We start from the raw sequence: 22878 nt of genomic DNA on the forward strand, positions 1-22878 counted from the left end.
ATGTAATTCCTCTTTTTAAGAAAATGCACAAATGTTATTCCTCTTTTTAAGAAATGCACACATATAAAATTAAGGCCTGAGTTTACAATTGGTAATAATGACGTATATATCCTTGTTGTTTCTAAAAAAGATAGAATTTCTACTCTCAACAAGGCAGTTATAGCCATAGCATGGTTTTACCTTCCCCCCACCCCCAAAATCATTTAATATGCACCTTCCTAATTCATTGAAAGCTATACTGAAGAGTCCACAATAGAATATGGGTTCTCCAGTCTTTCACTTACTAGCTTTACTGTCTTGGGCAAGTCACTTTATCTCTCTGTATCTCAGATTCTTATATCTAAATAAATGCTGAACTCATAGGGCTGATATGAAGATTAAGGAGGTAATAGATGTAAACGCCTTAGAACATCGCCTAACAGAAATGTTTTACTAGTGCTCAGTAAATATTAAGGAAAGAAAAAATATCTGGTGATGATGTTACCAGAATCAGGGCTCATCTACAAGGCATAAGCCATTATTGCTTGAGGCACTGAACTCTCAATTTTTTTTTTTTTTTGAGCCAAAAGTTAGAAAGCCAATCCTGGGAAATATCCTTATCTGTGCTTGAGTCATACTTTGTTAATAAGTAATACAGAGAAAAAGAAGTGGATGATTATGAATCATGAAAAATCAGCTTGTGTGTCACTTTAGGAACACTGTTACATGTAAAATATTTGGAGGCAAACACAAAACACATAGTTTTATGTGTTACATTTTAAAGTAGTGGCCTGAAAGAATTAATATATTTCTCTTTCACATCTATCTGGATAAGAAGTATCATAGCACAGGAAGAACCATGATTTCTGTTTTCTAAAACAAACAATGTTTTCTGATAAAGTCTTAGTTCACTGCTGCCATGCTAATCTTTGAGTATGTTTAACAGACGAGAAAGCAGAAGCCAGTGAATTGATAACTATCACTTATTAAGCTCCTATTATTTGCTTTACACAGTGATAAGCACTTCAGCTATATGACTTGATGTAATTTTAACAGCACTGAGGTAGACATCATTGGAGTCATTTTACCTGTGGGGCTTAGAGATGGTACCCAAGAATATATATCTAAAATTTGCAGAGCTAAGATTTAAAGCCAGGTTAAATCTAGTCACTTGACCACTATGCCATGTTTCCTGCTGGCAATTAATTATGAAGTTGTTGATATTGAGATACTACTAATTACAAATTTTCCAACTAGAAAAGATGAAATTTCCTTACATCTATACTATATACTTTGAATATTAAGTTTTTTCCTAAAACTTCATGAGGAGATAGGCACATAAAATTTGAAAATATTTCTGAAATTACAAGAAAATAAATATTTTAAGTTTGGCAGTGGTATATGGATTAATACGTTTTGGTAGCCAATGTATTAAAGATTTTATGGATTTTTTTAAACAAAATGGAAACAATCCTATGAGAAATGTTAAATACTAGAGAAACATTTGCAAAAACAAACTGAAGCTCACTTTAATAGTGGTTATTTGCAAAGATTCATAAGTATTAATTGTTTTCCAATTTTATTGAGATACAAGTGACATACAGCACTGTATAAGTTTAAGGTGTACAGCGTAATGATTTAACTTACACACATCATGAAATGATCACCACAATAAGCTTAGTGAACATCCATCATCTCATATAGATGAAAAATAAAAGAAAAAAATTTTTTTCTTGTGATGAAAACTGGTAGGATTAGCTCTTAACAACTTTCATGTATATAACATATAGCAGTATTACTTATATTAGTTATGTTGTTCATTACATCCCTAGAGCTTAGTCATCTTGTTATTGCAGAAGGTCGCATCTTTTGACCACCTTCACCATACAAAGATATTACATTATTGACTATATTCCCCACGCTGTACACTTCATCCCTGTGACTCATTTATTTTGTAACTGGAAGTTTGTACCTCTTAAATTCCCTCACCTATTTCACTTATAAGTATTAATTTTTAAAACTTGATTAGATATATTTAAATCGTAAATGGGACACATGCTTCTTTCGTTCAGTCAAATGATACAGAAACAAATGGAAAGCTAGTAATGTCCTCTCACTCTTCCGTTCCCCTCACTCTTCCATCCTTTCCCTCTGAGTAAACAATTTTGATGTGTATCTTACCATCATATTTTTACATTTATATTAAATGTACAAATATATAAATATATAAGGCATAAGTTGTATTACAAAGTGTTTTACATTATTCTGCTACTGCATTTTTTAAACTTAAATATAATGTAGATTTTCCTCTAAGACAACTTAAATCTTAGCCAGTAATTCTCAAACCCTTGCTGCAGATTAGAATCACTTGGAGAGCTTTTAAACAAACAACCCACCACCCCACCCCAAAAAAGAGAGAGATTGCCAGAACTCCATCCCCAGAGATTCAGGTTTAATTGGCTTGGGTGGGGCCTTGGCATCAAGCTCCTCAGTTGACTGATGTGTGGCTTGTTAGAACCTCTGATTTAAGCAATTCAGATAAGCTGCAAAAACAGCTCCCTGCCTGAATTGTCCGGGTATGCATCCACTGAGATTATTACAGCATCAGTGCTGATTTGGAAACCATGGAAGGCCCATCTTAAATTTTGTCGACTCAAGAAGGTCGGCTATCAGATGGGAAAATTGCTTCATCTTTTATATCATGTAAGGGAGAGTCACATGACTGCAAAAAGGGCTACCAGGGCCAGGAGTTTCAGAGACCACGTAAATGACAGTCTGCTCTGTTAGGCTAGGTTTATTCCCAGAATTGACTAAACTCTATAGAGATTTGCCCTTGCCTGAAAAAGGGGCTTTCCTGAATTAGCTGTCACAGGAAGTCACACCCAGGACTTGTTTCTCCTTGTTTGGGAGCGGCATCTACTCAGTGGCTGCAGGAACTTGTTTGGCCTCTCCAGCCTGGCCTGGGAGAGTTTGCAAGTCTCCCAGCTCCATCCGTCTGTCCTGATGGGCTCTTTGTTATTCGTGAGACATTCGTAGGATCATTTAGTTTTCTTCACTTCTGCCACATATTTAAGAAACATTTGAGAAAATGGAAGATAGAGATACAAAATAGAGTTGTGGAGAGATTTGCCCCTTCTTTATCTTTGTGGGAGAGAACAATTGGCAGCCAGTGATTAATTACTATTTGGTTATTACCACTGTTGGTTCTGCCTTCTCTGCATGCCCTTCCCTTTCTCACAGCACTTGGTCAGAAGTTTTGAGAGACCAGATGGATTGTTGGAATTTACTTAGGAGAAATATTTTTTTAAATGCTGTGAGTTTTAACCTAGCAGACCATGGCAGGACAAAGCCACATTACATCGGGTGAGGGAGGGAATAGAAGGTCAAGGAGTGAGAAAAAAGACCAAATCAGAATTGTGGTCTTTTTCTCAACTTCTTTTCTAGTTATACAACAACAAGATTAAGTTTAGATTTGACCCCTTTACCCTCCAAAAATAACTGCCAAGCGTTTCAAGTCTAGGTAAATGGGTGAACTGTTGAACAGAATTTCAGCGACACAAGCATGAACCAAACCCCAAGGGCAGTCAGGTCCTGGTCTACTGAGACTACTGCCGCAGGCAAACAGGAATCTCTGTTCATCAGCTGGAGCTGGGGAGCCCCCGGGCGGCCAGCCCCGCCCCCTACCCTCTGACGTCACGAGAGGTGGGGCGGCGAGCGATTGGCCTTTCTCGGGAGCTCCGGCCGCTCTGCATCCCGGCGGACAGGCGAGCAGGGGTAGAAGGGACGCGGGAAGGAACAGAGTGTGGAGGGGTTGCCAGCTCTGCCCAGGCGGGGCTCCGGCTCCGGCAGCTGAGCTTGGGAGTTGTCTGAGAAGTGATTTTTTTTTTTTCCTTCAGAGTCAAATGGCTGGCATAGAAGCATAACCCGCCTACACTCTCCGGATTTGTGCTTGGTTCTTCTCTTGCATCTTGGGACTTGTGATCATCGTGCTGTGATGTGTGCCCAGAGAGGAATTGGTAAGGGTGAACCAGCGAGCCTCTTGGACCGTTTCCCTGCCTTCCGTTTCACTACCCGCGCTCTTTTCCTCTCTGTTTCTTTACTCTATCTAGCTCTCTCTCCTCTCCCTCCCCCAATAATTGTGTTCAGGTTGGATGAAGTGCCTCAAAACTGGAGTTTAGGGCTTTTGTTGAACTTAAAAAAAGAGAGAATCTTACACCGTTTTCAGTTTCTTGATTTCAGGAGAGGGATTATTTTATCTATTCTGAATGCTGGGTTTTGTGAAAAGATAAATTATGCACACACACCCTTTGTCATCTCATTGTGAAATCGAACAGTTTAAAGCAATTTGGGCTCTGTCTCAAAGGTAATGAAAAGAATGGGGGTTGAAATTTTAACCCAGTAAATAAACCACGGGTTGATCCCTTAGGAAGAAAAAGGTGTTTGTGTTGGAGCTTGGTCAGAAATAGTTTTTACAGGAGCGCTACCAAAAAGCCCGCGTTCTTGCCCGCAAACACTAACTTTGCAGAACTTAATTGTCGTTTAGGGCACCCTTTATCTTACATTATAAAATAAGTAATTATACTTTATACAGCAGAGAGACATCTGGCTGGTTAGTGAAACCTCCATTCTGGAGGGTCGGGCTTCCTGTGCCTTCAGAAATGATGTATTTAAACTACTCTTAATCATAGGGGTGTGTTAACTCGGGTATTTAGAATGTTATCTAAATAAGACCAAAGATTCTTCTTGCTTCTTTTCACGTTAGTTCTTTCCAAGGAAAAACAATTCCATAGTCTGAGAGCAAGCCTCTGACTCTAAATCAACCTTGAAAGATGACCCACAAGGATCGGGGGCTCCTTATCCGCCAATGTTACTGTATCAGAAAAGTGACTCCAGAGGAGATAATTATTTTAAAATTAGGCTAGGTCACATTTCTGTGAGGAGTACCATCATAAAAAGATATTTGGTGACTTGTTTAGAGCCAATGTGTAATACATGGTCATTGTAACAGTAAACTCATTCAGTGTCCAGGTGCAAGCCCTCACTCCAATCTACCCCAAAAGGTAATGTCTGCTCTTTCTGGACTCTTCTATTCCCTTTACAAATGCATACCTACATTGAGATAGTTTGTTTTTATCAAAAGGAGATCATACCATATATGTTGAAAAACAACTCTCCAACATTCAAAAAGTTTTAGAGAGTTTTAAAAAGTAACAGTGTAACTGCCAATTTAACATGTGTTAAATTGTATGAAAAAGATGGAGAATCTAAGCAGTCTAAAACAGGATGTCAGGACTGTTTGACCTTTGCATAGCAAGAACTGAATACTCAATACAATTGCTTAGTGACTAAATAGAATTTGAATAGGATATCATTTATTTTGATATCAGTAAAATGGAGGAAATGCTCAGGATTTGATTATAATTTGTAATAGAACAGAGATGACTCACCTGTTAGATGAATGTACTTAGAATTTAAAAATTAAGGGGTAAAAATGTCCACATATTCAAGCCTTCATTACAGGTCTTATTGTTCTGATCTAGTTGAAAGTAGTCTTTTTAATGAGGGAAAAGCAAAGAAAATGCTACAGACAAGATCATTTGGGGATTCTCAAAACCCAAAGCATTAGCAGCTGAGCAGCTTTCCTTATCGCCTGGAAGAGGTTTGTTATGAGTGTATTCTCTTAAAACATTTTCCCCTTCCTACTGTGAAAGAATTTCAATCTAAAATGGATAGAATGGAAAGTCTCCTGCATGTGCCTTTAGGAAAACAAAACTTAAAGACTGAGAGACCGATTTCCCATAAATGCCTGATTTACAGAAATTGATAAATTGGAATTTTCTTAAATGTTAGGACATTAATCAGAGGTTGCCTCATATCAGTCTTGGAAAGTTTTTTCTTATGGTTTCCAGAGCAAGAAATGAAGAAATGATCCAGGTCGGGTTGGTCTCAAAAAATGAGCTGAATTGAGTTTTGCTTGTATGACTAGACTGGTTTTGTCTGCTCAGGGAATTTTCAAAGCAGGTCTCAATTTGTTTTGACTTTAACAGACTCTCATTGAACTCTCCCCTCTTTACATGCCCTGCCCATCAACACAGCCTATTCCGAACCCTCAATGGACTCACCTGTCGCTTGCTGTAGTTCACGTGTCGTGAATTTCAATTCCTCTGCTATTCCCAAATAAACTCATTTGTTTGAGCTTGCCTCAAATAATTTAGATGGACATTACTACTGTGGATGGATTTATTTCATTTCAAAAACCATCTTAGTCATAGAAACAATACTTTTCACAAAACTAGTATCACTGTTAGAGTACGAAGTTATAGTGGGACTAGTTTCATAAATGAGTGTGGCCTTAATGGAATCTTTTATGCTGCTCAATGAAGGGTACATTCACGCAACTGTTAGAGGTAGTACTATGGGAATATGGATTAAAATCTGCAAATGTTTGTAGAGTTTGACTCAATCCTAGGTCTAGAAATATATCCTATGGAAATCATCTGAATTCCATATGAAGATTTATAAATATGTTCCTTAGTGTTATCTGTAATATGGAAAACTTAGAAACAAAATAAAGCCCCCAATAGAAAAATATTTAGACAAATTAAGGTATTATATATCTGCTTTGATAAAATTCAGTTTCCTAAATATTTTTGAAAAAATTTCATGATTTAGAAAGGTCCTTGTAATGTATAAGTGAAAAGAGCAGGATTTAATACTGTTATCTTGAATGTGTAAAATGCAACTTTGAAATAAATATAATTTACTCAGTAAGCTCTTACTATATATATATATCAGGCATTGTTCTAAATTAACAAACACTGAACAAGACTGTGTCGCTTTCCATTTGCATACAAGTTCCTGTTTGTATCAACGGGTAAATCCACTAATATAGCACATAGAAAAAAATAGATTTTAAGGTGGTAGAGTTATAGCTTTTTATTTTTCTTGATATTCTCAAATACTCTACAGCAACTCTTTTTATAATCACAAAAATGCCATTTTGAAAAATATTGCCAAGAAATATAACCAAAATTAAAAGACAAATTGTAAGCTCTATACTATAAATGCCAGTATGCCCTATAAAAGATATTATAAAAAGCAGTGAGAGCTAGATGAACACCTCTATAAAAATGATCTCGAAAGAAAAATAGACATAAGTGGGCAATTCACAAAGAAAAAAAAAAAGACTTTTCTAAGGTTTAGGGGAGAGGGTATACTAACCTGCTAATCAGAGAATACACAGTATAGCAATAATTTACTCTATTTTCACACATCACAATGAACAAACATGGAAAGCAAATCAAAATGTGTGAGGTTGTTGGGAAGACTAATGATATGGAAAAATGTTCATGAAAAAAATGAAAGTAAGTTACAAAATAATATCCTACTTCTGAAAATAATCCAATCTATGCATAGAAACTGTGGAGAATAAACCAAATGTTAATAGTACTTATTGGGTAGTGGGATTATAGATGATTTCTGTTTTTTTTCATGGTATTAATCTTTAGTTTCTACAATTTCTACAGTGAATATATTGTAGTTATCAGGGAAAAAAGTTGCTATCCTAATGAAGCAATTTGTTATAGAATGAAGAGCACATAGACAATATTATCTTTCCCCTCTTTTACTCAAAGCCTCCACAGTCTCATTGTGTGTAATTCCATGTCAAGTTTCATTGTTTCTGAATTATATTTGCTGGTGAGAATATCTGGATTATAAGGGAAATCAAAAGATAAAACTTATTCTAGTCACGTTCACTCTTCCGCCCCCAGCTGTTTTCTGAAATAACCGGTGTTTGACTGATTTGAGCTTTATTCCTTTTCATTTCCTGTTGATCACATCTGCAAGGGTCTCGTGTTGATAGCCTTAATTAAATACTCCTTAATTTGTTTTGCTAAAATTTACTTATTCCATTTAAGGCCATTCTGAATGAAGAAGATGAGTACAGCTGCATTTCCATTACAAAATGAACTTACAAAATTTCAACTCTTTATGTAGGATAAATAATAAAAAAGTCTTAGTATCTTGGTTATAAGGTGAAAATTAGTTTTAAATTATCCAAAAACATTGTGAAGTCTTTCTTCAGTTTATATTACTCATAATTACTTAGCACTATGTTTAAGCATTCCCCTTACAGACTATAATAATATATAGAAGGTTCTAGTAAAAATCTTAATTATCCTTTCTTCTTCACTAAAGTCTTTCATAGACAGGTATTCTCAGATGCTTTCATGACAAAGATTCTCTCTACTAATCTGTGATGTCCTTCAGCCAACAAATTAACATGTCTAACTGCCAGGTTAGAAAAATGCCTGAATCATTTTAAGAAAAAATTTATTGAAGTATAGTTGACTTACAATACCATATTAGTTTCAGGTGTACAAAATAGTGATTCAATATTTTTATATATTATGCACCATACAAAATTATTACAATATCATTGACTGTATTCCCTGTGCTGTACATTATATCCCTGTGACATTTATTTTAGTTTGCACCTCTTAATCCTCTTCACCTGGTTCATCCATTCCCCCTCTCTGGCAACCACTAGTTTGTTCTCTATATCTGTGAGTCTGTTTCTGCTTTGTTATATTTGTTCGTTGATTTATTAGATTTCACATATAAGTGAAAATATACAGTATTTGTCTTTTTCTATCTGACTTATTTTACTAAGCATAATACTCTCTAGGTCCATCCCTGTTGTCACAAGTGACAAGATTTCATTATTTTTTTTATGGCTGAGTAATCTTCCATTGTACATATATACCACATTTTTTTTATTCATCTATTGAAGAACACTTAGGTTGCTTTCATATCTTGGCTGTTGTAAATAATGCTTCAGTGACCATTGAGGTGCATGTATCTTTGTGAATTAGTGTTTTAATTTGGGGGGATAAAGACGCAGAAGTGGAATTGCCAAATCATATGGTAATTCTAGTTTTAATTTTTGAGAAAACTCCATACTGTTTTCCATAGTAGCAGTGCCAATTTATATTTCAATCAACAGTGCACAAGTATTCCCTTTTCTATACATATTCACTAGCACTTGTTATTATCTTTTTGATGATAGCCTCTCTGACAGGTGTGAGGTAGTATCTCATTGTGGTTTTGATTTGCATTTCTCTGATAATAGTGATGTTGAGCATCTTTTCAAATGCTTGATCATCTGTATGTCTTCTTTGAAGAAGGCCTATTCAGATTCTCTGCCCATTTTTAGTCAGGTTGGTTTTTTTGATACTGAGTTGTATGAGTTCTTCTGAGATATTCTGGGAAATATCTTTTCCCATTCAGTAGGTTGTCTTTTCCTTTTGTTGATGGTTTCTTTTACTGTGCAATAGCTTTTTCATTTGATGTGGTCCCATATATTTATTTTTGCTTTTGCTGCTCTTGCCTGAGGAGACATATCCAAAACAATACTGCTAATGGGACATCCCTGGCAGTCCAGTGGTTAAGACTCTGCACTCCCACTGCAGGGGGCAGGGGTTCACTCCCTGGTTGGAGAGCTAAGATCTCGCATACCACATGGTGCAGCCAAAAAAGAAATAAATAAAATACACATTAAAACAAATATTGCTGACTGATGTCAAGGAGGGTACTGCCTATGTTTTTTTCTATGAGTTTTTTTGGTTCAGGTCTTTCGTTCAATTTTTTCATTCATTTTTCAAGTTTATTTTTGTATATGGTGTGAGAATAATCATCTATTTTCATTCTTTTATATGTAGCTGTCCAGGTTTCCTAACACAACTTATTGAAGAGGCTGTCTTTTCCCCATTGTATATTCATGCCTCCTTTGTGATGGATTAATTGACCAGATGTGTGTGGGGTTATTTCTGGGCTCTCTATTTTGTTGCATTGATCTGTATCTGTTTTTGTGCCAGTACCATACTGTCTTGATTACTGTAGCTTTGTATTTAGTCTGAACTCAAGGAGCATAATGCCTGCAGCTTTGTTCTTTTCTCTCAAGATTGTTTTGGCTAGTCAGGGTCTTTTGTAGCTTAATACAAATTACAGGATTATTCTAGTTCTGTGAAAAAAATGCCATGGATATATTGATAGAGATTACATTGAATATGTAGATTGCTTTGAGTAGTATGGACATTTTAACTATTAATTATGCTGATCCATGAACACAATATATCTTTCCATTTATTTGTGTAAACTTCAAATTCTTTTATCAACATCTTATAGTTTTCAGAGTAGAGGTTTTCACTTTCTTGGTTAGCGTTAGTCCTAGGTATTTTATTCTTTTTGATGTGATTATAAATGGGATTGACAGTTCATTATTACTGTATAGAAATGCAGTGGATTTCTGTATATTAGTTTTTTATCCTGCAACTTTACTCAATTCATTTATTCTAATAGTTCTTTTGGTGGAGTTAGAATTTTCTGTATATAGTATCATGTCATCTGCAATTAGTGACAGTTTTACTACTTCTCTCCCAGTTAGATGCCTTTTATTTCTTTTTCTTGTCTGATTGTTGAGCCTAGGACTTCCAGTACTATGTTGAATAAAAGTGGGAGAGTGGGCATACTTGTCTTGTTCCTGATTGTAGAAGAAAAGCTCACAGCTTTTCACTATTGAATATGATGTTAGCTGTGGGTCTTTCATAAATGGCTTTTATTATGTTGAGGTATGTTCCCTCTGTACTCACTTTGTTGAGAGTTTTTATCATGAACAGATTTTGAATTTTGTCAACTTTTCTGTGTCTATTGAGGTGATCATGTGATTTGTATCCTTCATTTTGTTATTGTAGGTATATCACATTGATTTTGTGGATCAAATCATCCCAGGAATAAATCTCACTTGATTATGATGTATGATCTGTATAATCTTTTCAATGTATTGTTGGATTCAGTTTGCTAATATTTTGTGAGGATTTTTACATCTATGTTCGTCAGGGATATTGGCCTGTAGTTATCTTCTTTGGAGTGCCTTTTTCTGGTTTTGGTATCAGGTAAATAGTGGCTTCACAGAATGAGTTTGAAATCATTCCTCTTCAATTTTTTGTAATATTTTGAGATAGATATTACCTCTTTTTAAAATGTGTGGTAGAATTCCTCTGTGAAGCCATTTCATCTTGGACTTTTGTTTATTGGGATTTTTTTTAAATCACTGATTTAATTTTATTACTAGTAATTGGTCTATTCAGATTTTCTTCCTGATTCAGTCTTGGAAGATTGTATATTTTTAGGAATTTATCCATTTCTTCTAGGTTATCCAATTTGTTGGTTTATAATTGTTCATAGTATTCTCTTACTATTGCTTATATTTCTGTGATATCAGTTGTAATTTCTTTCATTTTTCATTTTATTTATTTGGGCCTCTCCTTCTTCATGAGTCTGGCTTAAGGTTTATCAATTTTATTTTTTCAAAAAACGAGTTCTTAGTTTCATTTGCTTTTGTATTGTTTTTTAGTTTCTACTTCATTTCTTTCCACATTGATCTTTATTATTTCCTCCTACTAACTTTAGGTTCTGTTTATTCTTCTTTCGCTAATTCCTTTGGATGTAAAGTTAGGTTGTTTAAGATTTTTCTTGTTTCTTGATGTAGGCTTATCTTGCTGTGAACTTGCCTCTTAGAACTGCTTTTGCTGTGTCTTATAGATTTTGGAAAGTTGTGTTTCTATTTTCATTCATGCAAGGTATTTTAAAATTTCCTCTTTGATTTCTTCATTGATCCATTGGTTTTTTTAGTAGCATGTTGTTTAATTTCCAGATGTTTGTATCTTTTCCATTTTTTTCCCTATAATTGATTTCTAGCATATCTTTGTGGTCAGAAAAGGTGCTTGATATGATTTCAGTTTTCTTAAATTTATTGAGACTTGTTTTATGATCTAGCATGTGATCTATCCTGGAGAAGGTTCTATGTGCACTTGAATGTGTATCTTTCTGTGTTTGGATGGAATGTTCTGCATATATTAAGCTTATCTGGTCTAATATGTTGTTTAAGGCCAGTGTTTCCTTCTTGATTTTTCTGTCTGGATGATGTGTTTTGTTCTTTGGCTTGGAATATATCCTGTCTTCTCATTTTGTTTGACTTTGTGTTTGTCTCTATGAATTAGGCAAAACAGTTACCTCTCCTCGTTTTGAAGTTGTGTCTTTGTGGAAGAGTGTCCCTGTGCAAATTGTGTGTGCCTGGTGGCTTTGGTGGAAGGGCTGTAGCTGAAGCAGGTATGAGCTGATGCTTCTCTGGGGCACACTGGGTGCCACTGCTTTGGGGCTAGGGGCTGGAACCTGAGCCCAGTGCAGGCTGGAGCTTCTCCCAAGGCAGTTGGGGGCTGCTGCCTTGGGGGTGGTGGGGGCAGTGGCTGGAGCCTGGTGTGAGCTGTGGGGTGGGGTGGGCATGCTGGGGTGGTCTTGGCAGGCTGGCTAGAGCACCAGGCATTTTTCAGTCTACTGCTTCTGGGCTGGTACCCAAATTGAGTAAATGTGTGCACGTGCCCTTTAAGGGCAGAGTCTTGGTTTCCTACAGCTCTCCTGGTCATAGCCTTGCTGGTTTTCAAAACCAGTTAAGGGGACTCGTCTTCCTGGTGCTGGTGCCCAAGGTTGGGGTGCCCAATGTGGGTCTTGAACCCCTCACTCCTTAGGGAGGACCTCTGAGTTTGTAATATCCCCTTTTGCTTGTGGGTTGCCCACCAGAGGTGTGGGTCCTCAATAGACCACACCTCTGCCCTCATCTCTGTCTCAGTGTGTGTGTGGTTTGTTCATTTGTTTGTTTAGTAGCCTTAATTATAGAAGAGCTGTTCTGCTAATCTTCAGGTCATTCCCAGAGAGAGTTGTTCTTTTGGTGTGTCTGTGGGAGGAGGTGAGCCCAGGATCTTCTGCCTCTACCATCCATCAGATTCCTGATACCTAAATCTGAAACATTATTATACTTTTAAGATTCATAAACCAAGAACTGAGAGAAAAAAGGAATGCTTTCGATAAGGCAAGGGAATTTTGAAAAGTAATTCTTACTGTGAGTCCTAAACTGACTTTCCTCTCCCAAATTATCACATTTCATTTTGAGCCAGGCTAGTGCAAAAGATGAGGTCCGGTGGTCCTTACTGCCCAATTTGTCACATGTTTTGCCTGCTTGATTTGGGTCATGGTCAGGATGGGTGGGGTGATGATAGGAATGTGTGGATAAGGTATGTTGTATTAAGAATGCAGTATTGGAAACAAGCAGAGGACAGGAGTATAACCTGTACAGGGAGGGATAGAGCCAAGTGGGGAAAATGAGAGCATGGCTCATGCCAGGTTGTTGCAGTGTTGCCCTCTCCAGCTTTTGGTGTTGCTGTGTCATCGAGGTGCACTCAGAGATACCTTTGGAAATCTCTAATTCCACTCCTTGTTAGCTTGCTGGTAAACTGTGCTCTGAAGCACGTTACTCGGTTTTCCCAATCTAGTCTCCCTGCCTTTTCTCCCCCATTCCAATCTGTCTTTTATGCCTCTTGCAAAGAAATCCTTTAAATGTCCACATCATGTCACACCTTCTCAAATATCTTTGACTTCCCATTTCCTTTAATCTAAATATAAATTCTTCATCTTAGTAGGTAAAGACTTATTATGACTAGATTTCTTTCTTAATTTCCCATCCTTTCTTACTTCGTATTTGAATCTCCAGCCATGTTGAACTACTCAGTGTTACTTAACACTGGGTTATAGGGGTTTCTAGCCTCCTTGCCTTTATTCATAATATTTCCTTTTCTAAAATCTACAAATCTCTTCTGTCAGATTCTCAACATTTCCCAAGACTCACTTAAAATTCTCTCTTTTGGGAAGCCTACTCTCTTCTCCCTTTCTGTCTTCCAACCTCGTGTCACGCATTCTCATAGGATGTTCTATTTCCCTAAATGTATGTGCTACACGATTACCCTAGTGTTATCTTTTTTTGTGAATTGAGTATTTTGACCTGCTCTGGGCATGTTTATTCATTCTCAAAGAAAAAGCACTGTGCCTAAGACAAGGTAAAGGAAACGAACACTAGAAAGTAAGCTCCTTTAGAAGGCAGAGGTTTTTTTCTGTTTTGTTCCTTGATTTATCTCTGTTACCTGTTACAATGTGTGGCATATAGTAGGAGCTCAACAAGCATTAGTTGAAAGAATGAAGTTGTTGAGCACTTCCAGTGTGCTAGGCACAGTGCTGATACTTTGATTTTATAAACCTCCTTACAACACTTTGTGAGGTATGTGACGTTATTTCTACTTTACAGATGTGGAAACTGAGGCTCAGAAAGGCAAAGAGCTTGTGGTAGGTGGCTGACTGTGAATCTGACTGAGCATCAGTATCATTTGACCATTTTAGAGCTTGTGTTCTTTCTACTGACTGCAGACGCATTTGTTGTTGTTTTGAAAACAGCTGATTATAATATCACTCCTAATTCAAAATGGATATGTTTTGGAGGGTGGAGAGCATCTAGTAATTATTGGAACTGATCACTTATGAATCCAATTTATAATTCCAGTGAACACTATCCACTTTTTTTTTTTTTTTTTTCTTGGTACACAGGCCTCTCACTGTTGTGGCCTCTCCTGTTGTGGAGCACAGGCTCCGGACACGCAGGCTCAGTGGCCATGGCTCACGGGCCTAGCCGCTCCGCGGCATGTGGGATCTTCCCGCACCGGGGCACGAACCCGCGTCCCCTGCATCGGCAGGCGGACTCTCAACCACTGTGCCACCACGGAAGGCCTATCCACTTCTTTTTAATATCATTTGTAGCTTTCATCTGTCTCTTGTGGCTGTTTGTATTACTATACTTAGTAATACTTGGAAGCCTTGGTGACAATTTAAATACAGTCATCCCTCCTTATCTGTGGGGGGTTGGTTCCAGAACCCACCATGGATACCAAAATCCACAGATGCTCAGGTCCCATAGTTGGCCCTCATATCCTCCGTTCCGTGATTCAACCAACCATGGATGGTGTAGTACTGTATTTATTGAAGAAAAAGAGTATAAGTTGACCTACACAGTTCAAACCCATGTTGTTCAAGGGTTAAGTGTATATGTGTTGAGACAATTTAAGTAATTGACATATATAATCTATGCTTTTGTTACTTTAGGTAATGTGCTGAAGTAGTTTTTATCCACAGTGAAATAATACTTTTCTATGGAATATTTATATCATATTTTAAGTGACCCAAATGCTTCCAGAATTGAATCTTTAAATAGTTTTTAGAAATTAATTAAACCTCTCATTCATTATGCAGAAATATTATTTAATAGTTCAACTAAAATAATGCCTGTCTTCATCATCTATCCAGTAATGCCACGTACTTAAATATTTTAGCCTTTTTGTTTATTTGGTTTATATTTCATAGCTCAGGTTAATGATCTGCAAGAGGCCTTTGGAAAACATTTGATGTAGTCTATTTAGTTTTATGAGTATATACCATCTTTCAGTGCCTAAATTCTTTCCATTTTAGCTACAAATAACTCCACTTTCCAATTTCTTTTTTTATCCCTTAGTCTTTTAAGCATTTTATTTTCTTTTGCTTTTTACAAATTTCTGTGGTGACTAATCCAGAAAATAATTGCTCTATTTTTTGTGTATAAAAAAGTAGTTTCACTATTATTTTAAAACAATAATATAGGCATCATTGGGATATAAATGAATAGTTGCATTAAAATGATATTTAATAGTAATGGAAAAGATATACTTTTTCATGGAGAAAATATACTTTGAAATTAAAAATAAGTCCCATCAAAACAGACTCACAGACATAGAAAACAAACTTATAGCTACCGAAGGGGAAGGAGTGGGGGGAGGGATAAATTAGGAGTATGGGATTAATAGATACACACTACTAATATAAAATAGATAAACAAGAATTTACTGTATAACGCAGGGAACGATATGCAATATCTTGTAATAACCTATAATAGAAAAGAATTTTAAAAATGGTTGTGTGTATGTATATATGATTAAATCACTTTGCTGTACACCTGAAACACAATATTGTAAATCAACTGTACTTCAGTAAAAAATAAATTTTTTAAAAAATACAGGGCTTCCCTGGTGGCGCAGTGGTTGTGAGTCCGCCTGCCGATGCAGGGAACGCGGGTTCGTGCCCCGGTCGGGGAGGATGCCACGTGCCGCGGAGCGGCTGGGCCCGTGAGCCATGGCCGCTGGGCCTGCGCGTCCGGAGCCTGTGCTCCGCGATGGGAGAGGCCCCAGCAGTGAGAGGCCCGCGTACCAAAAAAAGAAAAAAAAAAAGTACAAAAAAATAAGTCTCTTTAGAGCAAATTTGAATTGCCTAGGTCAATGGTTGTCAAAGTCTGGTCCCCAGGAGCATCAGCATCACTCCAATTTATTAGAACTGCAAAATCACAGGCCCACTGCAGACTGATTGAATCAAATTGGGGTGAGAGCGTGTGTGTAGCAGGTGGAATCTGTGTTTTCACAGGCTCTCCAGGTGACTCTGACCTGTGGTAGTCTGAGGACACAGGCTTAGGCTTAAGATCCTAGAAGAGCAGGCCATATTCACTGTTTGGCAGGCAAGTGCCTGGTCTATTTTCTTTCCATTTAATGTTGTTATAATATATTGGCTATATTCTCTGTGCTGTACAGTATATCATTGTAGCTTATTTATTTTATACATAGTAATTTGTACTTCTTAATCCCCTACCCCTATCTTGCCCCTTTCCCTTCCCTCTCCCCACTGGTAACCACTAATTTGTTCTCTATATCTGTGAGTCTCTTTCTATTTTGTTATATTCATTCCTTTTTTATTTCTTGGATTCCACATATAAGTGATAACGTACAGAATTTGTCTTCCTCTGCCTGACCTAATAGCTTAATACCCTGTAGGCCTATCCATGTTGTTGCAAATAACAGAATTTCACTATTTTTTATGGCTGAGTAATATTCCATTGTGTGTTTGTGTGTGTGTGTGTGTGTTTATATATATACCACATCTTTATCAATTCATCTGTTGATGGACACTTAGGTTGCTTCCATATTTTGGCTATTATAAACAATGCTGCTATGAACATTGGGGTGCATGTATCTTTTTGAATTAGTGTTTTCATTTTCTTTAGATGTATACCCAGGAGTGGAATTGCTGGATCATATGGTGGTTTTTTGAGGAACCTCCATACTGTTTTCCATAGTGGCTGCATGAATTTACATTCCCATCAACAGTGTACTAGGGTTGCTTTTTCTCCACATCCTTGCCAACATTTGTTATTTGTAGACTTTTTGGTGATAGCCATCCTAACAGGTGTGAGGTGATACCTTATTGTGGTTTTTTTTTTTTTTTTTTTTTTGCGGTACTCAGGCCTCTCACTGTTGAGGCCTCTCACTGTTGTGGCCTCTCCCGTTGTGGAGCACAGGCTCCAGACACGCAGGCTCAGTGGCCATGGCTCACGGGCCCAGCCGCTCCGCGGCATGTGGGATCCTCCCAGACTGGGGCACAAACCCATGTCCCCTGCATCGGCAGGTGGACTCTCAACCACTGCGCCACCAGGGAAGCCCCTTATTGTGGTTTTAATTTGCATTTCTTTGATTAGTGATGTTGAGTATCTTTTCACATGCCTGTTAGCAATCTCGTCTTCTTCAGAAAAATGTCTGTTCAAGCCTTCTGCCCATATTTGATTGGATTGGGTTTTTTCTTTGTATTGAGCTGTATGAGCTGTTTATATATTTTAGATATTGACTGCTTATCGGTCATATCATTTGTAAATATTTTCTCCCATTCAGTGTGTTGTCTTCTCATTTTGTTGATGGTTTCCTTTGCTGTGCAAAAGCTTTTAAGTTTAGTTAGGTCCCATTTGTTTATTTTTGCTTTTGTTTCCTTTGCCTTAGGAGACAGATCCAAATAAATATCGTTTAGGACGTTGATCCATTTTGAGTTTATTTTTTATTTTTTTTGCGGTACACGGTCCTCTCACTACTGTGGCCTCTCCCGTTGCGGAGCACAGGCTCCGGACACGCAGGCTCATCGGCTGTGGCTCACGGGCCCAGTCGCTCCGCGGCATGTGGCATCTTCCCGGACCGGGACACAAACCCGTGTCCCCTGCATCGGCAGGCGGGCTCTCAACCACTGTGCCACCAGGGAAGCCCCTTGAGTTTATTTCTTATATGGTGTGTGAAAATGTTCTAATTTCATTCTTTTACGTGTAGCTGTCCAGTTATCCCAGCACCACTTATTGAAGGGACTGTCTTTTCTACGTTGTATATTCTTGCCTCCTTTGTCACAGATTAATTGACCATATGTGTGTGGGGCTATTTCTGGGCTCTTTATTCTGTTCCACTGATCTATGTGTCTGTTTTTGGGCCAGTCCATACTCTTTTGATTGCTGCTGCTTTGTAGTATAGTCTGAAGTCAAGGATCATGATGCCTCCAGCTTTTGTTCTTTTTTCTCAAAATTGCTTTGGCTGGTCTACTTTATTTTATTTTACTTTTTTTAGTGACTGGTGTTTTTTTTGGCTGCATTGGGTCTTTGTTGCCGCACGCAGGCTTTTCTCTAGTTGTGGTGAGCAGGGGTGCTACTCTCTGTTGCGGTGCGCGGGCTTCTCATTGTGGTGGCTTCTCATTGCAGGGCATGGCCTCTAGGCACGTGGACTCAGTAGTTGTGGCTCACAGGCTCTAGAGCGCAGGCTCAGTAGTTGTGGCTCACGGGCTTAGTTGCCTGTGGCATGTGGGAAATTCCTGAACCAGGGCTTGAACCCGCGTCCCCTGCATTGGCAGGTGGATTCTTAACCACTGCGCCACCAGGGAAGACCTGGCTGTTCTACTTTAAAAGGCCTCTGGGAAAGATGATTCCATTGACTTTTCTGTATACCATTTCAAATAGCTCTGTGATACCACTGAACTGGCTTCAATAACCAGTAATTTAAGACAGAAAACTTACAAAACAGCCCAAAAAGACAGTGTTTAATATCAGTACTTAAAGATTTGTGTTGGCTGGTTTTATGTTATTATTTACTTCCTGGCAACAAATTCCCTTCCCAAAACATAATTAAAATTAACGTTTTTTCATAAGGGGAGAAAGGGGGAATGTTTTTTCCCATCCTTTGATCTTGGGTATATTTTTGGAGAATGGTTAAAAGAAGCAGATGTGAATCCTTATGACTCTCAGTAGAGAGTTTGTGTCTAGGAAATCAAGTTTTCCCTGAGTGTCTTTGTAGAGGTGGGGAATAATATTGTTTCCTACTGTGAGCATTAAAATTGTTATCAATTAAATCTATATAAAGTCCCAGCATAAAAGTGTTTCCATACTGCATCTGTATTCAACATAGGCTATATTCTTTTAATGCACTTTAGATTTAGTCAGGTCAGATTCTCTCATTTGTTGCTGGAAATTTTGTTTGTCAGCTTTCTTTACCCTATCAGGCCCATGTGATGTTGAACATGGTCACTTCATAATATTGTAGATTGGTCATGTCATGGAGATATTAGGAATCAGCAGAAAGAATCTTGAAATAGTTTCTTAAGTAGGAATTAAAACCTTATCTACAACTGTGTTTTTCCCCCACTGACTTTAATTTCTAAAATAAAGAGCAGTGAAGGAGATATGTGAGAAGCATAACAGACTTGTTTTTGAGGTTTTGAGATTACTTTGATATCTAGAAACATATATTCTCTACATAAGTATAAACTATTTTACTGTAACAATTATCTGAACTTTCTTTTGCAGAGTATCATTTAAATTCTGTTTCAAACCTAAATTTCATTAAGAAGAAAATCTCCTAAAACCATGTAGCCATTTAAGTAAGCTCTCTCTTAAAAACTTAACCAGCCATATCTGTTAGATATTTTTAGTAATTGTATTTTGTCCAAAAGAGTCCTGAATGCTTTAGTTGGCTTTGCAACATTTTTAATTACATTCAAAACTTTTTGGCAAGGACACATATATACATTGCCTTTACAATGAGGTTTACATACTCAGTTATGTTCTTCTTGTTTTCTCTGATATAATATGGAGAATTATTAGTAGTACATACACATGCTGCTTGTGGACTTGGATGTGAATGTTCTTTTTCAGTGTTGGAGGCAGCATGCTTGTTTTGCACTTTTTAAGGCTGTTCTTAAAACAAAAACTTAAAGGATTGCATCTTTTCCCTACATTTAGAAGCAATACATTAACTTCTGTCTATGCTTTTCTCCACCATAAGCATAGGCTTCATGATTAAATGAAGTTGGATAGGTTTTGTGTGATTAGAGTTTTGGAATAGTTTTTGATTAAATAAAGATCTGTCTTCTAATTATAAACTAAAGACATATTTTCATGGTAAAAAAATAAAAATAAAAAGACAGTTACAAATGATACTTTAAAATCATCTAATATATTGCCTCAAAATAACCAGTGTTAGAGTTTTTAAAAATATTTAATTCCAAATTTATATATATAAATAGAAACACACATATATTCTGTTTGAGATCATACTTACATACAGGTCTAAATCATGGTTTAAAACCTTATAGGGAATTCCCCAGTAGTCCAGTGGTTTTCACTCTGCACTCTCACTGCCAGGGGCCCAGGTTCAATCCCTGGTCAGGAAACTGGGATTCTGCAAGCTGCAGGGGATGGCCAAAAAAAAAAAAAACCCAAAAAAACCAAACACCTTAAAAACTTAAAAAATTTTCTTATCAAATTTATTTAAACATCATTTTAAAAGCTGTAGTATATTTCCATTTAGATATACCACGATTTAACAATTTACCTTTATCTGGACATTTGGGTTAGTGCTGAATTCCAGTGCTGAATCGATCAGCTCTCTACTCAGGGCCAAAAAGCATGAACGTCTTTAAGACTTACTACCTTTTGGCTCCAGAAAATTAAAAGCAGGTTAGACGTCCCCAGCACTATACGAAAACTTGGCTTCATTGAACACCATGAATAAAGAAACTCCTTGCTACACTCAAGGAAAAAATTACTAACTGCTTTTCTTAGATTGGTTACTAGTGAAGTTGAAAATAGATTTTTTTCTATTTATTTGCAGCTTTTCAGTTTCTGTTTATGCTCATTTCTCAAGTATGCTCTTCTTGTAAATACTTAAACCCCCGAAATGAATAATTCCTTGTATTGCTTTTATGAAGTATCACTGTAAAGAGTAGGCCATTGTGAGTGATTATGGGTCTTCTTGGATGAAACTGAAACAATAGGGCAGATCCTAAAAATTAGCTGAGAAAATTTTCAGATAGATATAAATCTGAATAAATCTTGGTTCTTTTAAGGTCTAAGGATACTATAATATAAAATTTTAACAGGCATAAAATGTACTCAAATTGATTTAACTAATGTATGACGCATTCATAAATCATGACATAATTTAGAAATTAATGAAAGCCTATATATGTATGTAAGTAATAAAATGGTAGCATAGAGAATAAGCTGGTTTATTTTTAATGAGCTGCCACTGATTTGATGTGTAGTATTGGGTAAGTCAATGTCCTGAGTCTCAGTTTCCTTGTTTATAAAATATTTAGTTGGATACTTGAGTTTTTTTCCAGCTTTAAAATTCTGAATGTTCTATTTAAGTTACTAACCTTATCTTTTTGTTTGTTTGTTTGTTTGAATTTATATATTTTTTTAGACAGCAGGTTCTTATTAGTCATCAGTTTTATACACATCAGTGTATACATGTCAATCTCAATCTCCCAATTCATTCCACCACCACCCCCCACCCCGCCGCTTACCTGCCTTGGTGTCCATACGTTTGTTCTCTACATCTGTGTCTGAATTTCTGCCCTACAAACCAGTTCATCTGTACCACTTTTCTAGGTTACACATATATGTGTTAATATACGATATTTGTTTTTCTTTTTCTGACCTAATTTACTCTGTATGGCAGTCTCTAGATCCATCCATGTCTCAACAAATGACCCAATTTCGTTTCTTTTTATGGCTGAGTAATATTCCCTTGTATATATGTACCACATCTTCTTTATCCATTTGTCTGTCAATGGGCATTTAAGTTGCTTCCAAGACCTGGCTATTGTAAATAGTGCTGCAGTGAACATTGGGGAGCATGTGTGTTTTTGAATTATGGTTTTCTGTGGGTATATGCCCAGTAGTGGGATTGCTGGATCATATGGTAATTCTATTTTTAGTTTTTTAAGGAACCTCCATACTGTTATCCATAGTGGCTGTATCAATTTACATTCCCACCAACAGTGCAAAAAGGTTCCCTTTCCTCCACACCCTCTCCAGCATTTGTTCTTTGTAGATTTTCTGATGATGCCTATTCTAACTGGTGTGAGGTGATACCTCAGTGTAGTTTTGATTTGCATTTCTCTAATAATTAGTGATGTTGAGCAGCTTTTCATGTGCTTCTTGGCCATCTGTATGTCTTCTTTGGAGAAAAGTCTATTTAGGTCTTCTGCCCATTTTTGGATTGGGTTGTTTGTTTTTTTAATATTGAGCTGCATGAGCTGCTTGTAAATTTTGGAGATTAATCCTTTGTCAGTTGCTTCATTTGCAAATATTTTCTCCCATTCTGAGGGTTGTCTTTTTGTCTTATTTATGGTTTCCTTTGCTTTGCAAAATCTTTTAAGTTTCATTAGGTCCCATTTGTTTATTTTTGTTTTTATTTCCATTACTCTAGGAGGTGGATCAAAAAAGATCTTGCTGTGATTTATGTCAAAGAGTGATCTTCCTATGTTTTCCTCTAAGAGTGCTGTAGTGTCTGGCCTTACATTTAGGTCTTTAACCCATTTTGAGTTTATTTTTGTGTATGGTGTTAGGGAGTGTTCTAATTTCATTCTTTTACATGTAGCTGTCCAGTTTCCCCAGCACCACTTATTGAAGAGACTGTCTTTTCTCCATTGTATATCCTTGCCTCCTTTGTCATAGATTAGTTGACCATAGGTGTGTGGGTTTATCTCTAGGCTTTCTATCTTGTTCCATTGATCTGTGTTTCTGTTTTTGTGCCAGTACCATATTGTCTTGATTACTGTAGCTTTGTAGTATAA

The 22878-nt window shown here is 37.0% G+C and overlaps 1 protein-coding gene across 2 annotated transcripts in view; it reads left to right on the top strand.

The window, feature by feature from the left end:
- Positions 1-3755: 3755 nt before the first annotated feature.
- Positions 3756-22878, top strand: part of ATP10D (ATPase phospholipid transporting 10D (putative)) — a 125697-nt gene continuing 106574 nt past the window's right edge. Inside the window, exon 1 of one of the 2 annotated variants that reach the window (XM_032632656.1) lies at positions 3756-3995. The gene's annotated coding sequence lies outside the window, so the exon portion shown is untranslated. The remainder of the gene's footprint in view (positions 3996-22878) is intronic. The other variant, XM_032632657.1, reaches the window with a different exon arrangement.

Source organism: Phocoena sinus, chromosome 5 (assembly GCF_008692025.1).
Source record: "Phocoena sinus isolate mPhoSin1 chromosome 5, mPhoSin1.pri, whole genome shotgun sequence".
Classification (NCBI taxonomy): Eukaryota; Metazoa; Chordata; class Mammalia; order Artiodactyla; family Phocoenidae; genus Phocoena; species Phocoena sinus.